Source organism: Ambystoma mexicanum, chromosome 1p (assembly GCF_040938575.1).
Source record: "Ambystoma mexicanum isolate Mex_15411 chromosome 1p, UKY_AmexF1_1, whole genome shotgun sequence".
NCBI lineage: Eukaryota > Metazoa > Chordata > Amphibia > Caudata > Ambystomatidae > Ambystoma > Ambystoma mexicanum.
This window is the reverse complement of record NC_090921.1, coordinates 1487670430-1487690137: the sequence shown is the minus strand read 5'-3', so window position 1 is coordinate 1487690137 and position 19708 is coordinate 1487670430.

Below are 19708 nucleotides of genomic sequence, written 5' to 3'. Positions count from 1 at the left end.
TTCCCTCCTCAAGAACCCTTCCACGACGCCAGCTAGAAGAGACCGGTACGAGAAAAAGTACCGGGTCCCGGACACGGCCCCCCTATGCCTCCGGGCGCAGCCTACCCCGGACTCCGTCGTCTCCGCGGCAGCCAGGAAGAAAGCGGGGGGGGGGTGCGGCCTCCACATCGACTTCCCCGCCGGACGGCGAGGGAAAGAAATTGGATGCTATGGGACGTAGAGTCATCTCGTCGGCAGCGACGACGATTAAAGCGGCCAACGCCTTGGCTATCGTGGCCCGCTACGACAGGGAGCTCTGGTACAAGATAGCTCCCCTGCTGGATTTTCTGCCGGACGACAAGAGGGCGGAGGCCCTTGAGATCCTGCAGGAAGGTGAGGTGGCGTCGGACATCGCCGACACTGGGTTCCGCCAGCTGGGCAACGGCGTTTGCCTTCGACGTCGTGGATGGCTCAAAGCTACGGACTTTCGGCAGGACGTCCAGACCAGAGTCCTGGACATGCCCTTCGACGGGAACAACCTGTTTGGGAAGACAGTGGATGATTCCCTTCAGGCCATCAAGGCGGATACTGAGACGGCCAGGGCCCTTGGAGTCCTGCAGCAACGACGAACGCCCTTTCGGAGCGGCGGAGGCAAGGGCGCCTCCAAAGGTTCCGGCGGCGGTTTCGCTTCCTACCGTCAAGCGGCCCGCTCGTCGTCGCAAGAGGCCTACAGAGGACGAGGCAAGTCTAGCGGACCCCGCCGTCGTCGCCAAGGAGGTCAAGGCGGCAAGGCCGCGTCCAAGCAGGATTGAACCGGCCGTGGGGTCGGGCCCCCACCGAAGCACCCCGGTGGGAGGCCGGCTGGCGGGCTTCGTCAGCGTGTGGGAGTCCATCTCCACCGACCGTTGGGTGCTGGACGCCCTGGCCCGGGGCCACGCGCTCGAGTTTCTAAGAAGGTGCCCGCGCGTCCCCCCCGTGGCCAGGAAAGAACTTCACGTCCCTCAACTTCTCCTGGAGGTAAAGGCGATGCTCAGAAAGGGCGCCATCGAACTCGTCCCAAAGAGGCTTCGGGGCTCCGGAGTCTACTCGCGATACTTCCTCGTGAAGAAGAAGACGGGAGGATGGCGCCCCATCCTAGACCTGCGACGTCTGAACAAGTTCATCAAGGCGCAGAAGTTCCGGATGGTCACCCTCCAGCACGTCCTGGGTCAGCTGGAGGAAGGAGACTTCCTATCGTCGTTGGATTTGGAGGATGCCTACTTCCACATTCCCATCCTAAAGGGGCACCGAAAATTCCTCAGATTCGTGGTCCAAGGGCGTCATTACCAGTTCAAAGCCCTTCCCTTCGGACTACGGTCGGCACCCAGGGTATTCACCAAGTGCCTCGCACCGGTGGCGGCGCAGCTGCGCCGCGAGGGGATTCACGTCTACCCCTACCTGGACGACTGGCTCATCCGCGCCAAGACGAGGGAGCTCGCCGTGGTCCACACGGCAAGGACCGTCCAACTCCTCACGGACCTGGGATTCTCCGTGAACTACGCCAAATCCCACCTGGTGCCCGCGCAAGTCGCACTGTTTCTGGGAGCGAGGCTCGACACAGTGTCCCTTCTGGCCTCCCCGTCGGAGGAGAGGACCAGGACCATCTTGGGCAAGGTGCAACGGATGTTGGTGGCCGACGCGGCCAAGGTGAGGTCCATCAAGTCCCTCCTCGGGATGATGTCTTCCTGCATCTACCTCATTCCCATGTGCAGGCTCCGGATGCGCCCGTTGCAAGAATTCCTGGATGCGCGCTGGATCCAGACGACGGGCAGCTTCGAGGAAAGGATCAAGCTCGACGAGAGTTTCCGACGAGCGATACGGTGGTGGGGCACCCGCGCGCATCTGACAGCGGGCATGGACTTCCAGACCCCAGCCCACCAGGAGACTTTGACCACGGATGCCTCCCTGGAAGGGTGGGGAGCGCACACCGAAAATCTGCACGCAAGGGGACTCTGGCTCCCGACGGAGAAGTCCCTGCATATCAACGTCCTGGAGCTCCGTGCAGTGTTTTGGGCCCTCAGGTCCTTCCTTCCGTCCCTCAAGGGCAAGGTGGTGAGGATCTTCACCGACAACACCACCACCATGTTTTACATCAGGAAACAGGGCGGAACCAGGTCCCCAGCGCTGTCCAAGGAGGCGCAGGACCTGTGGCATTGGGCCGTCGCCCAAGGGATTTTTCTGGTGCCGTTTCATCTGGCAGGGATATAAAACACCATCGCCGACTCACTCAGCAGGGAGCTGCGCTCGTGCCACGAGTGGGAACTACGGCAGGATCTGGTGGATCGCCTCTTCCGACGGTGGGGCACACCCCAGATCGACCTGTTCGCGACGGCGACGAACACCAAGTGCCGGAGGTTCGCCAGCAGGTTTCCCCAGACGAGGAGCATGGGCGATGCTTTCTCGTTCCCCTGGGAGGGCCTGTTCCTCTACGCGTTCCCTCCCTTGCCTCTGCTAATCCGGCTCGTCAACCAGCTCAAGAGGTCACGGTGCAGGATGATCCTCGTCGCACCTGCGTGGCCGAGGCAGATATGGTTCCCGGACCTTCTGGACTTGTCAGCGTCCCCGCCGATCAAGCTGCCGGCGGACGCGGATCTACTCTCCAGGGAAGGAGGCGCCATCCTCCACCACGACCCGAAGTCGCTGAACTTGCAGGCCTGGCTCCTGCAGCGCTAGAGTTTGGAGGATACGACATACCGGCCGATTGCAGAGAGGTTCTTGCAAAGGCCAGGGCGTCCTCGACTCTTAAATGCTACGGACACAAATGGAAGAGGTTCTCTGTCTGGTGCCACGCACAGAAGATTAACCCTCTACGGATTACGGCTCCCCAAGTACTGCCGTACCTGCTGACGCTGGCCAAAGCTGGTCTGGCACACGCGTCCATCAAGATTCATCTTGCTGCGATCTCCCGATACACCAGAACCACGGGGCGGACGTCCTTGTGGTCTCATCGTCTGGTGAAGGAGTTCATGAAGGGACTGTTCAGATCATTCCCGCCGGTGAAGGCTCCGGCCCCGGCGTGGGAGCTCAACGTGGTGCTGACCAAGCTCATGGGACCTCCGTTCGAGCCTCTGCACTCGGCCCCGTTGAAGTTTCTATCGTGGAAAACAGCTTTTCTTGTGGCCATCACCTCCGCACGACGAGTGGGAGAGATCCAGGCCCTTTCCTGCAAGGCCCCGTACTTGACTTTCCACGACACGAGGGTAGTGCTCAGGACGCACCCCTCCTTCATGCCCAAGGTGCCGTCGGACTTCCATCTCAACGAACCCTTGGTGTTGCCCGTGTTCTTCCCGTCGCCTTCGTCGCCGGCTGAGAGGACTTTGCACTCGCTGGATGTGGCTAGAGCGCTGAAGTTCTACGTAGACTGCACGAAGTGTTTTCGGAAGACGTCAGAACTCTTTGTGAACTTTGGACCTGTCAATCAGGGGAAGGCTCTCTCGAAGGCTTCCATTTCCAGATGGCTCTCCGGCTGTATCATGTACTGTCACCGGTTGGCAAACCGACCGCTGCCTGGCCGTCCGAGAGCCCATTCCACCAGAGCGATCGCAGCTACCACGGCGTTCCTATCTGGTGTGCCCCTGCTGGACATATGCAGGGCTGCTACGTGGAGGTCGACGCACACCTTCACGAAATTCTACTGCGTCGACCGGGATTCCAGGGAGGAGTCCAGGGTCGGCCAAGCAGTGCTGCGCAACCTGTTCGCCTGAGGTGAGCCTGGTGAGGAGGTAAGATGCTTAATGTTGAGTTGATGTGATGCTTAATGTTGAGCCTTTGCCACCTCCCGTGGTTGTGCATGTGTGTACTGCTATGTATTCTTTATTCATGAGCATGTGAATCCATGCCAGACCCCATGCTGGAGAAGGAACAAGTTACTTACCTGTAACTGTTGTTCTCCAGCATGGGTCTGGCATGGATTCACATGCGAACCCTCCCGCCTACCCCTCTGCGGCTCTTCACTTGGTCATACTGCCACTTCACGTGCTTCCAAATCTGAAGATGGCTGCCAGAGGCGGTGCTTAGGTAGAGGGCAGTCATTGGCTGTGGTCAGTATGACGCAGAGACCAGTGATTGGTTATTACTACGAAAGACAGATCAGAAACGAAACTGATACTGGTTTTTTCTTTACCGAGGATTCCCAGCCTGACGACGGGGAATATTCATGAGCATGTGAATCCATGCCAGACCCATGCTGGAGAACAACAGTTACAGGTAAGTAACTTGTTCCCTCCATACCATGGGAGATGTCCAGGTGCAGCTCCAATACGGCTTGACGATAAGGTAAGACCCTCCATGGGCCCTTTCAGGCACGTGCACGTCGGCGCTGCCATGACTTTGAATTGCTTCCCTGAAGATGCTGGCACTCTACAGCTCTGTTGTGGACTATGGATGTTACTGCTTGCTAGGCTGCATTTTCCACGACTACTGCTCTTCTGCAATATATTCGAAGAGCGAGCTGCCATACCAAGATGGCGACCCACACACTGTGTTGTTGTATGCTTGGTGCAGTTGATGCTCTGCCCCCATTGGCTCTAGCTCTTGTAATGGTCCAGTGAGAAGCCGTTAGGCTTGGCCGGCCCGCATCCGAATCCCCGATCCTGGCCCCTGACAAAGTGCTCCTCTCTTCACTATCCCGTCCATCGGCAGGGTAGCAGTCCCTGTAATGGCACTGCGCACTCTCCCTGCCACGGGAAGTTGCCAGGTGCAGCTCCAACATGGCTTGACGATAAGGTAAGACCCTCCCTGGGCCCATTCAGGCACGCCCACTCGGCGCTGCCATGTCTTTGAATTGCTTCCCTGTCCTGAAGATCGTGGCACTCTACAGCTCTGTTGTGGATTATGGATGTTACTGCTTGCTAGGCTGCATTTTCGACGGCAACTGCCCTACTGCAATATATTCGAAGTACGAGCTGCCATACCAAGATGGCAGCCCGCACACTGTGTTGTTCTGTGCTTGGTGCAGTTGAATCTCTGCCCCATTGGCTCTGGCTCCTTTGTAATGGGCCAATGAGAAGCCGCAGGCTTAGCCGGCCCTCATCCGAAGGCCCGATCCTGCACCCAGACAAAATGTTCCTCTCTTCACTATCCCGCGCATCGACCAGGCAGCAGTCCCTGGAATGGCAGTGCGCTCTCTCCCTACCACGGGAGGTTGCCAGATGCAGCTTCAACATGGCTTGACGATAAGGTAAGACCCTCCCTGGGCCCTTTCAGGCACACGCACACCGTAGCTGCCATGACATTGAATTGCTTCCTTGCCCTGAAGATCGTGGCACTCTACAGCTCTGTTGTGAACTGTGGATGTTACTGCTTGCTAGGCTGCATTTTCGACGGCTACTGCCCTTCTGAAATATATTCAAACTGAGAGCTGCCATACCAAGATGGCTGCCTGCACACTGTTGTGTGATTGGTGCAGTTGATGCTCTGCCCCCATTGGCTCTAGCTCCTTTGTAATAGGCCAATGTGTAGCCGGCAGGCTTGGCCGGCCCTCCTCCAAAGACCCGATCCTGGCCCTGGACAAAATGCTTGTCTCTTAACTATCCCACGCATCGGCAAGGCAGCAGTCCCTGAAATGGGACTGTGCCCTCTCCCTACCACAGGAGGTGGCAAGGTGCAGCTCCAACACGACCTAACAATAAGGGAAGACCCTCCGTGGGCCCTTTCGGGCACACCAACGTCGGCGCTGCCATGACTTTGAATTGCTTCCCTGCCCTGAAGATCGCGGCACTCTACAGCTCTGTTGTGGACTATGGCTGTTACTGCTTGCTAGCCTGCATTTTCGACGGCAACTGCCCTAATGCAATATATTCCAACTGCAAGCTGCCATACCAAGATGGCTGCTGCACACCGTTGTGTGCTTGGTGCAGTTGATGCTCTGCCCCATTGGCTCTAGCTTCTTTGTAACAGGCCAATGAAAAGCCGGCAGGCTTGGCCGGCCCTCCTCCAAAGGCCCGATCCTGGCCCTGGACAAAATGCTTGTCTTTTAACTATCCCACGCATCGGCAAGGCAGCAGTCCCTGAAATGGGACTGTGCCCTCTCCCTACCACAGGAGGTGGCCAGGTGCAGCTCCAACACGGCTTGACGATAAGGTAAGACCTTCCATGGGCCCTTTCAGGCACATGCACATCGTTGCTGCCATAACTTTGAATTGCTTCACAGCCCTGAAGATCGTGGCACCCTACAGCTCTGTTGTGGACTGTGGATGTTACTGCTTGCTAGGCTGCATTTTCGACGGCTACTGCCCTTCTGAAAAATATTCGAACTGAGAGCTGCCATACCAAGATGGCTGCCTGCACACTGTTGTGTGATTTGTGCAGTTGATGCTCTGCCCCCATTGGCTCTAGCTCCTTTGTAATAGGCCAATGCGTAGCCGGCAGGCTTGGCCGGCCCTCCTCCAAAGACCCGATCCTGGCCCTGGACAAAATGCTTGTCTCTTAACTATCCCTCGCATGGGCAAGGCAGCAGTCCCTGGAATGGCACTGGGCCCTCTCCCTACCACGGGAGGTGGCAAGGTGCAGCTCCACCACGGCCTAACGATAAGGTAAGACCCTCCGTGGGCCCTTTCGGGCACACCCACGTCGGCGCTGCCATGACTTTGAATTGCTTCCCTGCCCTGAAGATCGTGGCACTCCACAGCTCTGTTGTGGACTATGGCTGTTACTGCTTGCTAGCCTGCATTTTCGACGGCAACTGCCCTACTGCAATATATTCCAACTGCAAGCTGCCATACCAAGATGGCTGCTGCACACCGTTGTGTGCTTGGTGCAGTTGATGCTCTGCCCCATTGGCTCTAGCTCCTTTGTAACAGGCCAATGAAAAGCCGGCAGGCTTGGCCGGCCCTCCTCCAAAGGCCCGATCCTGGCCCTGGACAAAATGCTTGTCTCTTAACTATCCCACGCATCGGCAAGGCAGCAGTCCCTGGAATGGGACTACGCCCTCTCCATACCATGGGAGATGTCCAGGTGCAGCTCCAATATGGCTTGACGATAAGGTAAGACCCTCCATGGGCCCTTTCAGGCACATGCACGTCGGCGCTGCCATGACTTTGAATTGCTTCCCTGAAGATCCTGACACTCTACAGCTCTGTTGTGGACTATGGATGTTACTGCTTGCTAGGCTGCATTTTCCACGACTACTGCTCTTCTGCAATATATTCGAAGAGCGAGCTGCCATACCAAGATGGCGGCCCACACACTGTGTTGTTGTATGCTTGGTGCAGTTGATGCTCTGCCCCCATTGGCTCTAGCTCTTGTAATGGTCCAGTGAGAAGCCGTTAGGCTTGGCCGGCCCGCATCCGAAGCCCCGATCCTGGCCCCGGACAAAGTGCTCCTCTCTTCACTATCCCGTGCATCGGCAGGGTAGCAGTCCCTGTAATGGCACTGCGCACTCTCCCTGCCACGGGAAGTTGCCAGGTGCAGCTCCAACATGGCTTGACAATAAGGTAAGATCCTCCCTGGGCCCATTCAGGCACGCCCACGTCGGCGCTGCCATGACTTTGAATTGCTTCCCTGTCCTGAAGATCGTGGCACTCTACAGCTCTGTTGTGGATTATGGATGTTACTGCTTGCTAGGCTGCATTTTCGACGGCAACTGCCCTACTGCAATATATTCGAACTACGAGCTGCCATACCAAGATGGCAGCCCGCACACTGTGTTGTTCTGTGCTTGGTGCAGTTGATGCTCTTCCCCCGTTGGCTCTGGCTCCTTTGTAATGGGCCAATGAGAAGCCGCAGGCTTAGCCGGCCCTCATCCGAAGGCCCGATCCTGCACCCAGACAAAATGTTCCTCTCTTCACTATCCCGCGCCTCGACCAGGCAGCAGTCCCTGGAATGGCACTGCGCTCTCTCCCTACCACGGGAGGTTGCCAGATGCAGCTCCAACACGGCTTGACGATAAGGTAAGTCCCTCCCTGGGCCCATTCAGGCACGTCCACGTCGACGCTGCCATGACTTTGAATTGCTTCCCTGTCCTGAACATCGTGGCACTCTACAGCTCTGTTGTGGATTATGGATGTTACTGCTTGCTAGGCTGCATTTTCGACGGCAACTGCCCTACTGCAATATATTCGAACTACGAGCTGCCATACCAAGATGGCAGCCCGCAGACTGTGATGTTCTGTGCTTGGTGCAGTTGATGCTCTGCCCCCATTGGCTCTGGCTCCTTTGTAATTGGCCAATGAGAAGCCGGCAGGCTTGGCCGGCCCTCATCCGAAGGCCCGATCCTGCACCCAGACAAAATGTTCCTCTCTTCACTATCCCTTGCATCGACCAGGCAGCAGTCCCTGGAATGGCACTGCGCTCTCTCCCTACCACGGTAGGTTGCCAGGTGCAGCTTCAACATGGCTTGACGATAAGGTAAGACCCTCCCTGGGCCCTTTCAGGCACACGCACACCGTCACTGCCATGACATTGAGTTGCTTCCTTGCCCTGAAGATTGTGGCACTCTACAGCTCTGTTGTGGACTGTGGATGTTACTGCTTGCTAGGCTGCATTTTCGACACCTACTGCCCTTCTCCAACATATTCGAACTGTGAGCTGCCATAGCAAGATGGCGGCCTGCACACTGTGTTGTTGTGTGTTTGGTGCAGTTGATGCTCTGCCCCCATTGGTTCTGGCTCCTTTGTAATGGGCCAATGAGAAGCTGGCATGCTTCGCCAGCCCTCCTCCAAAGGCCTGATCCTGGCGCAGACAAAATGCTCCTCTTTTCACTATCCCACTCATCGGCAAGACAGCAGTCCCTTGAATGGCACTGCGCCCACTCTCTACCACGGGAGGCTGCCAGGTGCAGCTCCAATACGGCTTGACGATAAGGTAAGACCCTCCCTGGGCCCTTTCAGGCACACGCACGTCAGCACTGCCATAACTTAGAATTGCTTCCCTGCCCTGAAGATCGTGGCACTCTACAGCTCTGTTGTGGACTGTGGATGTTACTGCTTGCAAGGCTGCATTTTCAACGGCAACTGCCCTACTGCAATATATTCCAACTGCAAGCTGCCATACCAAGATGTGCTGCCTACACACTGTTGTGTGCTTGGTGCAGTTGATGCTCTGCCCCCATTGGCTCTAGCTCCTTTGTAATGGGCCAATGAGAAGCCGGCAGGCTTAGCCGGCCCTCCTCCAAAGGCCTGATCCTGGCCCTGGACAAAAGTCTTGTCTCTTAATTATCCCGCACATGGGCAAGGCAGCAGTCCCTGGAATGGGACTGTGCCCTCTCCCTATCACAGGAGGTGGCCAGGTGCAGCTCCAACACGGCTTGACAATAAGGTAAGACCCTCCCAGGGCCCTTTCAGGCACACACACGTCAGCACTGCCATGACTTTGAATTGCTTCCCTGCCCTGAAGATCGTGGCACTCTACAGCTCTGTTATGGACTATGGATGTTACTGCTTGCTAGGCTGCATTTTCGACGGCAACTGCCCTACTGCAATATATTCCAACTGCAAGCTGCCATACCAAGATGTGCTGCCTGCACACTGTTGTGTGCTTGGTGCAGTTGATGCTTCGCCCCCTTGTAATGGGCCAATGAGAAGCCGGCATGCTTGGCCGGCCCTCCTCCAAAGGCCTGATCCTGGCCCTGGAGAAAAATACTTGTCTCTTAACTATCCCGCGCATGGGCAAGGCAGCAGTCCCTGGAATGGGACTGTGCCCTCTCCCTACCACAGGAGGTGGCCAGGTGCAGCTCCAACACGGCTTGACGATAAGGTAAGACCCTCCATGGGCCCTTTCAGGCACACGCACATCGTCGCTGCCATGAAATTGAATTGCTTCCCTGCCCTGAAGATCGTGACACTCTACAGCACTGTTGTGGACTGTGGATTTTACTGCTTGCTAGGCTGCATTTTGGACGGCTACTGCCCTTCTGAAATATATTCGAACTGAGAGCTGCCAGCTGCCATACCAAGATGGCTGCTGCACACCGTTGTGTGCTTGGTGCAGTTGATGCTCTGCCCCATTGGCTCTAGCTCCTTTGTAACAGGCCAATGAAAAGCCGGCAGGCTTGGCCGGCCCTCCTACAAAGGCCCGATCCTGGCCCTGGACAAAATGCTTGTCTCTTAACTATCCACGCATCGGCAAGGCAGCAGTCCCTGGAATGGGACTGTGCCCTCTCCCTACCACAGGAGGTGGCCAGGTGCAGCTCCAACACGGCTTGACGATAAGTTAAGACCCTCCCTGGGCCCTTTCAGGCACATGCACATCGTTGCTGCCATAACTTTTAATTGCTTCACTGCCCTGAAGATCGTGGCACTCTACAGCTCTGTTGTGGACTGTGGATGTTACTGCTTGCTAGGCTGCATTTTCGACGGCTACTGCCCTTCTGAAATATATTCGAACTGAGAGCTGCCATACCAAGATGGCTGCCTGCACACTGTTGTGTGATTGGTGCAGTTGATGCTCTGCCCCCATTGGCTCTAGCTCCTTTGTAATAGGCCAATGTATAGCCGGCAGGCTTGGCCAGCCCTCCTCCAAAGACCCGATCCTGGCCCTGGACAAAATGCTTGTCTCTTAACTATCCCTCGCATGGGCAAGGCAGCAGTCCCTGGAATGGGACTGGGCCCTCTCCCTACCACGGGAGGTGGCAAGGTGCAGCCCCAACACGGCCTAACGATAAGGTAAGACCCTCCGTGGGCCGTTTCGGGCACACCCATGTCGGCGCTGCCATGACTTTGAATTGCTTCCCTGCCCTGAAGATCGTGGCACTCTACAGCTCTGATGTGGACTATGGCTGTTACTGCTTGCTAGCCTGCATTTTCGACGGCAACTGCCCTACTGCAATATATTCCAACTGCAAGCTGCCATACCAAGATGGCTGCTGCACACCGTTGTGTGCTTGGTGCAGTTGATGCTCTGCCCCATTGGCTCTAGCTCCTTTGTAACAGGCCAATGAAAAGCCGGCAGGCTTGGCCGGCCCTCCTCCAAAGGCCCGATCCTGGCCCTGGACAAAATGCTTGTCTCTTAACTATCCCACACATCGGCAAGGCAGCAGTCCCTGGAATGGGACTACGCCCTCTCCATACCATGGGAGATGTCCAGGTGCAGCTCCAATACGGCTTGACGATAAGGTAAGACCCTCCATGTGCCATTTCAGGCACGTGCACGTCGGCGCTGCCATGACTTTGAATTGCTTCCCTGAAGATGCTGGCACTCTACAGCTCTGTCGTGGACTATGGATGTTACTGCTTGCTAGGCTGCATTTTCCACGACTACTGCTCTTCTGCAATATATTCGAAGAGCGAGCTGCCATACCAAGATGGCGACCCACACACTGTGTTGTTGTATGCTTGGTGCAGTTGATGCTCTGCCCCCATTGGCTCTAGCTCTTGTAATGGTCCAGTGAAAAGCCGTTAGGCTTGGCCGGCCCGCATCCGAAGCCCCGATCCTGGCCCCGGACAAAGTGCTCCTCTCTTCACTATCCCGTCCATCGGCAGGGTAGCAGTCCCTGTAATGGCACTGCGCACTCTCCCTGCCACGGGAAGTTGCCAGGTGCAGCTCCAACATGGCTTGACGATAAGGTAAGACCCTCCCTGGGCCCATTCAGCCACGCCCACGTCGGCGCTGCCATGACTTTGAATTGCTTCCCTGTCCTGAAGATTGTGGCACTCTACAGCTCTGTTGTGGATTATGGATGTTCTCCAGCATGGGGTCTGGCATGGATTCACATGCTCATGAATATTCCCCGTCGTCAGGCTGGGAATCCTCGGTAAAGAAAAAAAAACAGTATCAGTTTCGTTTCTGATCTGTCTTTCGTAGTAATAACCAATCACTGGTCTCTGCGTCATACTGACCACAGCCAATGACTGCCCTCTACCTAAGCACCGCCTCTGGCAGCCATCTTCAGATTTTTACCGCACGTTCATGTGTTGGGATCCTCGTGCTATTGCTCTCGAGCGTTAGTGCTATTTTTTCACGTTTTTTCTCAAAAAACTTCGTTTTTTCGGTCAAAAGAGCCTCAAGCTCCACCGACTCTCCATCCTATCAACGGGGACCCGTGTTGGATTCGTCTGCGCCCCTCAAGGGTGAAGATTTCGTCAAGCTACGCTTTTGGAGGACTCCAGAAGTTTCTCAGGCCCGGACATGGCCCAGGAGAAGGGAAGCTCGACGCCCGGAAAGCTGTTCAGGATCTGCCCTGGATGCCAGCTGCAGAGCGTCTTTAAGGAGGACGAACACTCCTTTTGTCTTTACTGCTTACATGAGGACAAGACGCACGTGGAGAAGGACTGTGCGTTTTGCGGCAACATGTCGGAGCAGACCATGAAGGACCGCCATCAACGTCTCGCCAACTGGCTGGAAGGGAAGAGCCCGTCAGGCGAGAAGAAGAGGAAGAAATCCGAGCGGTCTTCTAAGACCTTTGAGGACGCCCCGGCGACGGGGGTCCAACACAAGGCCAAGCACCGCGAGTCCGCTGGCACCGGGAGCGCCGAACGGTCGGGCTCTACGGGCGCCAGGCAGGGCGCACCCTCCCCGGCACCTTCAGCCACGAGCCAACGCTCTGGGTCGGGTAAGAGGAAGGGCGAGCACCCGGCGAAGCTCCTGGAGAGGCCCCGGTCGAGCTCGAAGGCCCCATTGGAGGGGGAGCGAGGCAGTGTCCCCCCCCTCAAGGATAAGGCGGTGAGCGCACCTAAGGTGGTGAAGGCCTTAATCCATCCGGCCAAGCCCTCTATCGATACTGTCGCGGCGGCCCTGGCTCAGCCTGTGGAGGCTACACCAGTGGTGGCGACCTCGGGGCTCAGAGTCTCCCTGCCACCTCGGAGGGAGTCCTCTTTTTTGCCCATCGATAGGACCCCCGTGAAACCCCCGGTGGGGAAGAAAAAGGGGGGGCAGGGCGTCGTCGTAGATTCGGCCTCAACCTCAGAGGAAGAGCTGATTGAGGTCTTAAGCCACGGCCTTGGCGTGGAAGAAGACCGGCCCGTCGCAGGTGACGACGACATCGTCGAGGGTGCCGACGGGGCCCCTGATCGCCCGTCGGATTCCCCTCTGCCAGTGCCGCAAGACAACTCGGCGGCCATTTTGTTGGCTATACAGTCCTTATGTTCAGAGATAAGGACGAGACTACCGTTGCCGACGGAGGAACCTTTCCCGTCGGGGGATCCTGAACCGGGACCTTCTGGTGCCCCCCCTCCCAAGAAAAGAAGGATTCACCCTCCACCTCCTTTTCAGCCGTCGCGCCCCGTCCAGCCCTCCTCCCCGTCCACCCGAGGGGATGATACGGGGACTGACACGGCAGCGACGGGTACGGACGACGAGGTATACGACGAGGATCTACCATCGTCACCTCCCACCAGGGCTTCTCCGCCCGACGAGATTGGATCGTTCCACTCCATGATCGCCAGGGCATCCGAGCTTTTCCAACTCTGCCCTGAGGAGAAGAAAAAGGAAGGATTCCTTTATCAACGGCGCGAGGCCAAGAGGAAGACGGTCCTCGCGGTGCCTCTACTGGACGACATTTGGGATGAGGGCCTCGCCCTCCTCAAGAACCCTTCCACGACGCCAGCTAGAAGAGACCGGTACGAGAAGAAGTACCGGGTCCCGGACGCGGCCCCCCTGTGCCTCCGGGCGCAGCCTACCCCGGACTCCGTCGTCTCCGCGGCAGCCAGGAAGAAAGCGGGGGGGGGGGTGCGGCCTCCACATCGACTTCCCCGCCGGACGGCGAGGGAAAGAAATTGGATGCTATGGGACGTAGAGTCATCTCGTCGGCAGCGACGACGATTAAAGCGGCCAACGCCTTGGCTATCGTGGCCCGCTACGACAGGGAGCTATGGTACAAACTGGCTCCCCTGCTGGACTTCCTACCGGACGACAAGAGGGCGGATGCCCTGGAGATCCTACAGGAAGGCGAGGTGGCGTCGGACCACGCCATCACTATTGCGACGGACATCGCCGACACTGGGTTTCGCCAGTTGGGCAACGGCGTTTGCCTTAGGCGGCGTGGATGGCTCAAGGCTACGGACTTCCGTCAAGACGTACAGACCAGAGTCCTGGACATGCCGTTCGATGGGAACAACCTGTTTGGGAAAACAGTGGACGATTCCCTTCAGGCCATTAAAGCGGACACTGAGACGGCCCGGGCCCTTGGGGTTCTGCAGCAACGACGGACGCCCTTTCGGAGCAGCGGAGACAAGGGCGCCTCCAAAGGTTCTGGCGGCGGTTTATCCACCTACCCCGTCAAGCGGCCCGCTCGTCGTCTCAGGAGGCCTACAGAGGACGAGGCAAGTCTGGCGGACCCCGCCGTCGTCGCCAAGGAGGTCAAGGCGGCAAAGCCTCATCGAAACAGGATTGAACCGGCCGTGGGGTCGGGCCCCCACCGAAGCACCCCGGTGGGAGGCCGGCTGGCGAGCTTCGTCAGCGTGTGGGAGTCCATCTCCACCGACCGTTGGGTGCTGGACGCCTTAGCCCGGGGCCACGCGCTCGAGTTTCAAAGAAGGTGCCCACGCGTCCCCCCCGTGGCCAGGAAAGAGCTTCACGTCCCTCAGCTTCTCCTGGAGGTAAAGGCGATGCTCAGGAAGGGCGTCATCAAACTCGTCCCAAAGAGGCTTCGGGGCTCCGGAGTTTACTCGAGATAATTCCTCGTGAAGAAGAAGACGGGAGGATGGCGCCCCATCCTAGACCTGCGACGTCTGAACAAGTTCATCAAGGCGCAGAAGTTCTGGATGGTCACCCTCCAGCACGTCCTGGGGCAGCTGGAGGAAGGAGACTTCCTGTCGTCGTTGGATTTGGAGGATGCCTTCTTCCATATTCCCATCCTAAAGGGGCACCGAAAATTCCTCAGGTTTGTGGTCCAAGGGCGTCACTACCAGTTCAAAGCCCTCCCCTTCAGACTACGGTCGGCACCCAGGGTATTCACCAAGTGCCTTGCACCGGTGGCGGCGCAGCTGCGCCGCTAGGGGATCCACGTCTACCCCTACCTGGACGACTGGCTCATCCGAGCCAAGACGAGGGAGCTCGCCGTGGAGCACACGGCAAGGACCGTCCAACTTCTCACGGACCTGGGATTCTCCGTGAACTACGCCAAGTCCCACCTGGTACCCGCGCAAAACGCACTATTTCTGGGAGCGAAGCTCGACACAGTGTCCCTTCTGGCCTCGCCGTCGGAGGAAAGGACCAGGTCCATTCTGGGCAAGGTACAGCGGATGTTGGTTTCCGACGCGGCCAAGGTGAGGTCCATCAAGTCCCTCCTCGGAATGATGTCTTCTTGCATCTACCTCATTCCCATGTGCAGGCTCCGGATGCGCCCGTTGCAGGAGTTCCTGGACGCGCGCTGGATCCAAACGACGGGCGGCTTCGAGGAGAGGATCACACTCGACGAGAGTTTCCGCCGAGCGGTCCGGTGGTGGGGCAACCGCGCGCATCTGACGGCGGGCATGGACTTCCAGACCCCAGACCACCAGGAGACAGTGACCACGGATGCCTCCCTGGAAGGGTGGGGAGCGCACACCGAAAATCTGCACGCGAGAGGCCTTTGGCTCCCAACGGAGAAGTCCCTCCATATCAACGTCCTGGAGCTCCGTGCAGTGTTCTGGGCCCTCAGGTCCTTCCTTCCGTCCCTTAAGGGCAAGGTGGTGAGGATCTTCACCTACAACACCACCACCATGTTTTACATCAGGAAACAGGGCGGAACCAGGTCTCCAGCGCTGTCCAAGGAGGCGCAGGACCTGTGGCATTGGGCCGTCGCCCAAAGGATGTTTCTGGTGCCGTTTCATCTGGCAGGGATAAAAAACACCATCGCTGACTCACTCAGCAGGGAGCTGCGCTTGTGCCACGAGTGGGAACTACGGCAGGATTTAGTGGATCGCCTCTTCCGACGGTGGGGCACACCCCAGATCGACCTGTTCGCGACGGCGACGAACTCCAAGTGCCGGAGGTTCGCCAGCAGGTTTCCCCAGGCGAGGAGCATGGGCGATGCCTTCTCGTTCCCCTGGGAAGGCCTGTTCCTCTACGCGTTCCCTCCTTTGCCACTGCTAATCCGGCTCGTCAACCAGCTCAAGAGGTCGCGGTGCAGGATGATCCTCGTCGCACCTGCGTGGCCGAGGCAGATATGGTTCCCGGACCTTCTGGACTTGTCAGCGTCCCCGCCAATCAAGCTGCCGGTGGACGTGGATCTACTCTCCAGGGAAGGAGGCGCCATCCTCCACCACGACCCGAAATCGCTGAACTTGCAGGCCTGGCTCCTGCGGCGCTAGAGTTTGGAGGATACGACATACCGGCCGACTGCAGAGAGGTTCTTGCAAAGGCCAGGGCGTCCTCGACTCTTAAATGCTACGGACACAAATGGAAGAGGTTCTCTGTCTGGTGCCACGCACAGAAGATTAACCCTCTACGGATTACGGCTCCCCAAGTACTGCCGTACCTGCTGACGCTGGCCAAAGCTGGACTGGCACACGCGTCCATCAAGATTCATCTTGCTGCGATCTCCCGATACACCAGAACCACGGGCCGGACGTCCTTGTGGTCTCATCGTCTGGTGAAAGAGTTCATGAAGGGACTGTTCAGATCGTTCCCGCCGGTGAAGGCGCCGGCCCCGGCGTGGGAGCTCAACGTGGTGCTGACCAAGCTCATGGGACCTCCGTTCGAGCCTCTGCACTCGGCCCCGTTGAAGTTTCTGTCGTGGAAAACAGCGTTTCTTGTGGCCATCACCTCCGCACGACGGGTGGGAGAGATCCAGGCCCTTTCCTGCAAGGCCCCGTACTTGACTTTTCACGACACGAGGGTAGTGCTCAGGACGCACCCCTCCTTCATGCCAAAGGTACCGTCGGACTTCCATCTCAACGAACCCTTGGTATTGCCTGTGTTCTTCCCGTCGCCTTCGTCGCCGGCTGAGAGGACTTTGCACTCGCTGGATGTGGCTAGAGCGCTGAAGTTCTACGTGGACCGCACGAAGTGTTTTCGGAAGACGTCACAACTCTTTGTGAATTTTGGACCTGTCAATCAGGGGAAGGCTCTCTCGAAGGCTTCCATTTCCAGATGGCTCTCCGGCTGTATCATGTACTGTCATCGGTTGGCAAACCGACCGCTGCCTGGCCGTCCGAGAGCCCATTCCACCAGAGCGATTGCAGCTACCACGGCGTTCCTTTCTGATGTGCCCCTGCTGGACATATGCAGGGCTGCTACGTGGAGGTCGACGCACACCTTCACGAAATTCTACTGCGTCGATCGGGATTCCAGGGAGGAGTCCAGGGTCGGCCAAGCAGTGCTGCGCAACCTGTTCGCCTGAGGTGAGCCTGGTGAGGAGGTAAGATGCTTAATGTTGAGTTTGATGTAATGCTTAATGTTGAGCCTTTGCCACCTCCCGTGGTTGTGCATGTGTGTACTGCTATGTATTCTTTATTCATGAGCATGTGAATCCATGCCAGACCCCATGCTATAGAAGGAACAAGTTACTTACCTGTAACTGTTGTTCTCCAGCATGGGTCTGGCATGGATTCACATGCGAACCCTCCCGCCTACCCCTCTGCGGCTCTTCACTTGGTCATACTGCCACTTCACGTGCTTCCAAATCTGAAGATGGCTGCCAGAGGCGGTGCTTAGGTAGAGGGCAGTCATTGGCTGTGGTCAGTATGACGCAGAGACCAGTGATTGGTTATTACTACGAAAGACAGATCAGAAACGAAACTGATACTGTTTTTTTTTTCTTTACCGAGGATTCCCAGCCTGACGACGGGGAATATTCATGAGCATGTGAATCCATGCCAGACCCATGCTGGAGAACAACAGTTACAGGTAAGTAACTTGTTCCTTACTGCTTGCTAGGCTGCATTTTCGATGGCAACTGCCCTACTGCTATATATTCGAACTACGAGCTGCCATACCAAGATGGCAGCCCGCACACTGTGTTGTTCTGTGCTTGGTGCAGTTGATGCTCTGCCCCCATTGGCTCTAGCTCCTTTGTAATGGGCCAATGAGAAGCCGGCAGGCTTGGCCAGCCCTCCTCCAAAGGCCTGATCCTGGCCCTGGACAAAATGCTTGTCTCTTAACTATCCCGCGCATGGGCAAGGCAGCAGTCCCTGGAATGGGGCTGTGCCCTCTCCCTACCACAGGAGGTGGCCAGGTGCAGCTCCAACACGGCTTGACGATAAGGTAAGACCCTCTCTGGGCCCTTTCAGGCACACGCAAATCATTGCTGCCATGAAATTGAATTGCTTCCCTGCCCTGAAGATCGTGGCACTCTACAGCTCTTTTGTGGACTGTGGATGTTACTGCTTGCCGGTCTGCATTTTTGACAGCTACTGCCCTTCTGCAATATATTCGAACTGCGAGCTGCCATACCAAGATGGCAGCCCACACACTGTGTTGTTCTGTGCTTGGTGCAGTTGATGCTCTGCCCCCATTGGCTCTGGCTGCTCTGTAATGGGCCAATGAGAACCCGGCAGGCTTGGCTGGCCCTCCTCCGAAGGCCCGATCCTGGACCCGGACAAAATGCTCCTCTCTTCACTATCCCGCGCATCGACTAGGCAGCAGTCCCTGAAATGGCATGGCACTCTCTCCCTACCACAGGAGGTTGCCAGGTGCAGCTCTAACACGGCCAATGAGAAGCCGGCAGGCTTGGCCGGCCCTCCTCGAAAAGCCTGATCCTGGCCATGGCAAAATGCTTGTCTGTTAATGGGACTGTGCCCTCTCCCTACCACAGGAGGTGGCCAAGTGCAGCTCCAACACGGCTTGACTATAAGGTAAGACCCTCCCTGGGCCCTTTCAGGCACGCCCACGTCGGCGCTGCCATGACTTTGAATTGCTTCCCTGCCTTGAAGATCGTGGCACTCTACAGCTCTGTTGTGGACTATTGATGTTACTGCATTTTTGACAGCTACTGCCCTTCTGCAATATATTCGAACTGTGAGCTGCCATACCAAGATGGCAGCCCACACACTGTGTTGTTCTGTGCTTGGTGCAGTTGATGCTCTGACCCCATTGGCTCTGGCTCCTTTGTAATGGGCCAATGAGAAGCCGACAGGCTTGGCCGGCCCTCCCCCAAAGCCCTGATCCTGGCCCTGGACAAAATGCTTGTCTCTTAACTATCCCGCGCATCGGCAAGGCAGCAGTCCCTGGAATGGGACTGTGCCCTCTCCCTACCACACGAGGTGACCACGTGCAGCTCCAACACGGCTTGACGATAAGGTAAGACCATCCCTGTGCCCTTTCAGGCACATGCACGTCAGCACTGCCATGACTTTCAATTGCTTCCCTGCCCTGAAGATCGTGGCACTCTAGAGCTCTGTTGCGGACTATGGATGTTACTACTTGCTAGGCTGCATTTTCGACGGCAACTGCCCTACTGCAATATATTCCAACTGCAAGCTGCCATACCAATATGTGCTGCCTGCACACTGTTGTGTGCTTGGTACTGTTGATGCTCTGCCTTTGTAATGGGCCAATGAGAAGCCTGCAGGCTTGGCCGGCCCTCCTCGAAAGGCCCGATCCTGGCCCTGGACAAAATGCTTGTGTCTTAACTATCCCACGCATCGGCAAGGCAGCAGTCCCTGGAATGGGACTGTGCCCTCTACATACCATGGGAGGTGTCCAGGTGCAGTTCCAACACGGCTTGGCGATACGGTAAGATCCTCCATGGGCCCTTTCTGCCATGACTTTGAATTGCTTCCCTGCCCTGAAGATCGGGCTATCTATAGCTCTGTTGTGGACTATGGATGTTACTGCTTGCTAGTCTGCATTTTCGACAGCTACTGCCCTTCTGCAATATATTCGAACTGCAAGC